The following is a 6,620-nucleotide window of genomic DNA, read 5'->3' on the forward strand; positions in this document are numbered from 1 at the left end:
CTGAGTTCAAGCGATTCTCCTGTCTCAGCCTCCTGAATAGCTGGGATTACAGGCGCACGCCACCACTCCCAGCTAATTTTTGTATTTAGTGGAGATGGGGTTTCACCATATTGGTCAGACTGATCTCGAACTCCTGACCTCAGGTGATCCTCCCTGGCCTCCCAAAGTGCTGGGATTGCAGGCATGAGCCACCATGCCAGGCCTGAGATGGAGTTTTGCCACATTGCCCAGGCTGATCTCAATCTCCTGGGCTCAAGCGATCCTCCCACCCTGGTCTCCCAAAGCTCTGGGATTATAGGCATGAGCCACCACGCCTGGCAGGTACAGACATTTCTTGAGCCTTTACTCTATGCCAGCCACCATGCTGGGTTATCTCTTTTTGATACTCAACAAAACCCCTCTAAGTTAAGTATAATTTTTCTCCTCCATTTCTCAGATAAAGAAACTGAAGAAGTTAAGTAATTGCTGAAGATCACACAGCTCTTAAGAGGTCAAGCCAGGGTCCTTCCTCTGGTGACCTAACTCCAGAGTATTCCCTTGGAGACCATGTGACCTCTATGTACCAGGCATGGTGCCAGGAAACAGAGAGGAAGAAAACAAGAGCCCTGTCCTCAAAAAGTCACTAGTCCAATGGGAGAAACAGGGAAGTAAGCAGGCCCGTGTGACATGAGTCGCCACGAGGGATGATGAGGGAGAACTGAGACAGTCTGGATGTTTGTCCCTCCTAATCTCATGCTGAAATGTAATCCCCAGTTTTGGAGGTGGATCTGACAGGAGGTGACTGGACCATTGTGGCAGATCTTTATGAATGGCTTATCACCATCCCCATCCCTTATGGTAACAGGGAGTTCTTGCCCTGTTAGTTTGTGGGAGATCTGGTTGTTTGAAAGACTCTGGGCCCCCCCCCCCATCTCTCTTGCTCTCTTTCTTGCCATGTGACATGCTGGCTCCCCTCCTTTGCCTTCCATCCTGATTACAAGCTTCCTGAGGCCTCACCAAAAGCAGATGCTGGCACTATACTTCTTGTGCAGCCTGCAGAACCATGAGCCAATTAAATCTCTTTTTCTTTTTCTTCCTCTTCTTCTTTTTTTTTAAACAGAGTCTTGCTCTGTCTCCCAGGCTGGAGCACAGTAGCACAATCTTGGCTCACTCTTACCTCCACCTCCCAGGTTCAAGCAATTCTCCTGCCTCAGCCTCCTGAGTAGGTGGGATTACAGGTGCCCGCCACCACACCCGGCTAGTTTTTGTATTTTTAGTAGAGATGGAGTTTCACTATGTTGGCCAGGCTGGCTGTGAACTCCTGATCTTGTGATCTACCCGCTTCGGCTTCCCAAAATGCTGAGATCACAGGCATGAGCCACCACGCCCAGCACCTCTTTTCTTTGTAATTATTCAGCCTCAGGTATTTCTTTATAGCCATGCAAGAACAGACTAACACAGGATCCCAGCCTTGAGAAATCAGGGGAGACTACTCAGAAGAGGTGACATCTGGGTTAAGTCCTGAGGGATCAGTATGCATGAGTCATGGAAAGTTCTAGGCTGGAGGAGCAACTTGTGCCAAGTTCCAGATGAAAGGCAGCTGGAAGCTGACTGTGGCTGAAGGCAGGGTGGGAGCAGGAGACATGGAGAGAGAGCGGTCAGAGATGAAATTGGGAGTTGGTCTGGAAGGGGTTAATCCTGAAGGGCCTGCAAAGTTGGACAAAGATGTTGAGACTTTGTCCCGGAAAATCCAGAACCAGGAGGGTGCCCTTGCAGGGTTTCAAGCACGCTGGCTTCAGTGCTGAACGTGAATCGAAAGGTCTTACTGCAGTGGTCCAGGAAGGGAATTCTGGTTGCCCAAACAGGGCAGTGTTGTGGGGATGAGAGAGAGATGGGTGGATACAAAAGACGGTTGCCAGGCAACATCAGTGGAACTTTGGGGCAGGACCCTTGGGGATATCTGCAACAGGGCGCAGGCATGACCACAGTCAGTTTTCTAAAAGGTTGGTGAGAATGAACACTTAATAAAACGATATAAGAAGAAAAAGCTATCTTCGGCAAAATGTTACCTCCCCCTCCAGATCTCAGTCTGTGGATGGCCTCACTCCTCCCGGATGCTAAGGGACAGGGAAGACAATATGAGGATGCATCCTCTACTGTCATCCTCCCCACTGGGGGCCATGGCCTTCCACAGGCCAGTCCACAGTCTATGTCTCATCCTCAGCTGTGGCCTTGGGAATGTCCTGCTGATTTATTCTGGCCCCATAGGCTTGGAAAGGTGTCTGCTTTGTCCAGCTCCTTTCAAGGCACCTAGCTGTCCTGGTAGTCATGGGCATGGAGCCAAACAGCAGCTCTCAACCTTGTCCTGCTGCACCACAAGTAAATGATATTCCACGGGCAGCCACGTGTCTCCATCGGAAATGGGAACGATGTGTGGTAGGTTACCTGCAATTCCTGGTGCACCTGCTACACACTGGGGCATGCTGGGACTGACCACCCTGGCATGAGCAGGATGTTGAGATTGGCCACTGCAGCACAAGAAGCTGCTGTGGATGAATGCCTGCATAGCAGTCTGAAAATTCCCCAGACTGTCACTGTCCTTCCCTCTGCTTTACCTCTCCTCATTCTGTGGCTGTTATGCTTTTATCCAGGTGGCTCAATTTTTTAATTTCCACCTATTGTCAAGCCCAGAATCACCTTATAGGTGTAGAGAGTATGTTGGCCAGGTGTAAGACAAATCCAAATTGTTCTGCAGGTGTGAGGCGGACCTTGGCTAGATCTGGGGGATAACTTTGCCTCAAATGCAGGGGCCACCTCTCGGTCCTCCTTGCAGAGTCTTGATGAGGCTGTGTGTATTTGATGCTCACCTGTGACTATAAAACCTGTGGGCAGTGTAGCAGGATGGTGCCAGGGCATTACGAAGACATGGTACCTGGAAAGTGAAAGTTGGATCAAGGTTTCATTGCTTCATTTTTTTCAACCACATAAAGTAATTGTGCTGGGTTTTAAAAGGTAGAGCTGGGGGCCTCAGAGGTTAGTCAAGTCCTACTTTTGAACTTCCTAAAATCCGACGTCGCTCACCCTGCCCTGGCAGAGTGCCATCAGGAGAATCTAGGAGACTCGAGAAGCCACTTCACCTAACATCCTCACTGTGATCTAAGAATGCTCACCTGTGCTTCTCACACTCAACAACAGCTGTGTTAGATGTACAGGTAAAAAGGCTCATTTTCACCAGCCTCCAACCAAGGCATCTGCAGGGGCACTTCAGCATGCCACTACACCAGACAGCGTTGCTGCCCTTGGCTCGCGGTGGGCATGCAGGCCCAGAGATGCCAGACCCTCTGCAATTTCAGGAGTAGCCAAAAGTCTGGATCTTCATGCCAATACTTTTGATTTATTTTTATTTTATTTTTTATTTTTTTTGAGATAGAGTTTCGCTCTTGTCGCCCAGGCTGGAGAGCAATGGCGCAATCTCAGCTCACTGCAACCTCCGCTTCCTGGGTTCAAGCGATTCTCTTGCCTCAGCCTCCCGAGTAGCTGGGATTGCAGACATGCGCCACCATGCTCGGCTAATTTTGTATTTTTAGAAGAGATGGGGTTTCTCCATGTTGGTCAGGCTGGTCTCGAATTCCTGACCTCAGGCGATCCACCCGCCTCGGCCTCCCAAAGTGCTGGAATTACAGGCATAAACCACCACGCCCGGCCAATACTTCTGAATTTTTAAGGAGATAACTAAAATTTCAAAAATGTTTTTAAATTAAAAAACAATATGGCTGGGCACAGTGGCTCATGACTGTAATCCCAGCACTCTGGGAGGCCGAGGTAGGTGGATCACTTGAGGTCAGGAGTTTGAGACCAGCCTGGCCACCATGGCGAAACCCCGTCTCTATTAAAAATACAAAAATTAGCTGGGCGTGGTGGCAGGCACCTGTAGTCCCAGCTACTCGGGAGTCTGAGGCACGAGAATCACCTGGACCCAGGATGCGGAGGTTGCAGTGAGCCGAGCTCACCCCACTGCATTCCAGCCTCCAGTCTGGGTGACAGAGTGAGACTCCATTTCAAAAAAAAAAAAAAAAAAAAAAAGAGAGAGAGAGAAACAATAACAAAGGCTACAATAAAAACTCAACATCACGTGACTAAACACTATCAGAGCCAAACTACATAGGTCTGTGGGTCACGGCCATGGCCCACCAGCTCTGGGGCTCCTCAGTTCTAAGATTCCGCTCTCCGGCTCCCTCCCACTGATCATCAGTGTGGTGACTCGTGCCATGGGTGACAGTCATGTCTACTTTTGGAACATTACTTCCCCTATCTGCAAGAGGCAAGTCACCCCTACCTTCTCCCCAGCTAAACATGTCCCTGGGACTTTCTCCAGTGAACTAGCCCAGGCCCTGGCCCCCTTGTACCTTGGAGATGGAGGCTGGGCAGTAAGAAAGACGCTGGGCAGGGTGCAGTAGCTCACCCTGTAATCCCAGCACTTTGGGAGGCAGAAGCGGGATGATTATCTGAGGTCAGGCATTCAAGACCAGCATGGCCAACATGGTGAAACCCCGTATCTACTAAAAAATACAAAAATTAGCTAGGTGTGGTGGCACATGCCTGTAATTTCAGCTACTCAGGAGGCTGAGGCAGAAGAACTGCTTGAGCCTGGGAGGCAGAGGTTGCGGCGAGCTGAGATCATGCCACTGCACTTCAGGCTGGCTGACAGAGCGTGACTCTGTCTCAGAGAAAAAAAAAAAAAGATGCTGTACTCCTCTTTTCTCCGCTGCTTTCCTCTCCTGAGTTTTTCTCTGCAGGCCACACTGCTTTTAGAAGCCTTTCCCTTCATCTACCACCCCCTGAACATCACTGGCAGCAGGCCAGCACTCTCTCAGCTGTCTGGGTAAGACTCAGCTCTCTGGGCTGAGTCTGAGCTCATCTGCCAGCCTAGCGATCTTGCCAAGAGAGGAAGGAACTGGATCTGATGTGATCCGAACTTCGTCACCATACCGTCACAGCTGGTGACCTAAGCTTCCTCCAAGTCGAGGGGTGGTGCAGCTCCACTGAAGCCTCCTCTTCTCACCTCCAGGCTCTGCCCACCTCAGGAGAGCACGTGGTCCTGACCACAGCAACTGAAGGAAGACCTGGGGTGGAGAGCTCTGTTTTCTCACCATCCTCTCGGCCTGGCTTCTCTAACATGTTAAAAACTTACGGTGGCTCACGCCTGTAATCCCAGGACTTTGGGAGGCCAAAGTGGGTGGATCACGAGGTCAGGGATTAGAAACCAGCCTGACCAATGTGGTGAAATCCCATCTCTACTGAAAATACAAAAATTAGCCGGGCATGATGGCATGCACTTGTAATCCCAGTTACTCAGGAGGCTGAGGCAGGAGAATCGCTTGAACTCGGGAAGCAGGGGTTGCAGTGAGCCAAGATTGTGCCACTGCACTGCAGCCTGGGCAACAGAGCAAGACTTCGTCTCAAAACAAACAAACAACAACAAAAAAAACCCGCACTTTTTTGCTAGTACCTATAGCACTTTTTTTTTTTTTTTCTGGTATCTATAGCTTTTGTGAGACTCAGTTTATTTAGCTTTTAGCCTTCCTGATATTATTTGTACGAATTTTGCCTTGGGACACTCTTTCTATTCATTGATTCAGCCAATACTTATTGAGCACCTACTGTTTGCCAAGTACTGGGCAGCCATTGAGAATAAAACAGTGAAAAGTTAGAAAACGTCTCTGATCTGATGGAGGGCCTATTCTACTGGTGGTAACTGAACAAGCAGTACGTGCTCTGAAGACATTAAAACAAGACAATGTGATGGAGGATGCTGAGAATCCAGTGGGCAACTACTTAGATGGGAAAATCAGGGAAGGTCCCGACAAAGGAGACATATCTGCTGAAACCTCAATAAAGAGAAGCAGCCAGCCATGCAAGGATCTGGAGGGGAGCAGTTATGGCAGAGGGGTCAGCAAAGACAAAGGTCCTGAGGCAGGGAGGAGCTTAGCATGGGAGGGAAACCTGGGAGGCCAGCTGGCTGGACTCGAGTGAACATGGGGCTGAGGTGAGGTCAGAGGAGAGCAGAGGCCAGATCCCCCTGGGCTCCTAGGTCAGGGTGGGGCTGGTTCTTAGGAGTGCTGAGGCTGACTCTGATTTAGTCTGAGGTCAGTGTCCCTCTCAATCCCGACTCACTTGTGGTGCTCTATGGCCCGCAGGCTTGTGGAAAGTGTCCCCACTTCCTTCCTTACAGCAGCCTCTGCGCAATCCGAATTGCACTGTGAATTTCCCCGCCACTCAGGAGCCCGGGCAGGGCTTCACCCCTAGTTCAGTCACCAGGAACCAGTCTTTCTCCACCTTCCTGCCCTAGCCCCACTGGGTCTCAGTCTCTGCATCTGTGAAGTGACTGAGTGTGACCAAATGATGCAGGCAGCCTTTCCACTTCCTTCTACCCGTGGCGCCTTGGAGTTCGATTGGAAGAGGATAAAGCAAAAGTGGGATCCTGGCGAGAAATGAAACTGAAAGAAAAAATTCCTCCTGGCTCTAGGGAGGCCAGCAGAGGGGGTCTGGGGTAGCAGGCAGAGGTAGAGGAGGAGGGAGGTTTTTAGAAAGCTGACAGGGCAGGAGCCCTGTGACCCAGGCTTTCACTTCTCCTGAACACC

Source organism: Theropithecus gelada, chromosome 14, assembly GCF_003255815.1.
Source record: "Theropithecus gelada isolate Dixy chromosome 14, Tgel_1.0, whole genome shotgun sequence".
Classification (NCBI taxonomy): Eukaryota; Metazoa; Chordata; class Mammalia; order Primates; family Cercopithecidae; genus Theropithecus; species Theropithecus gelada.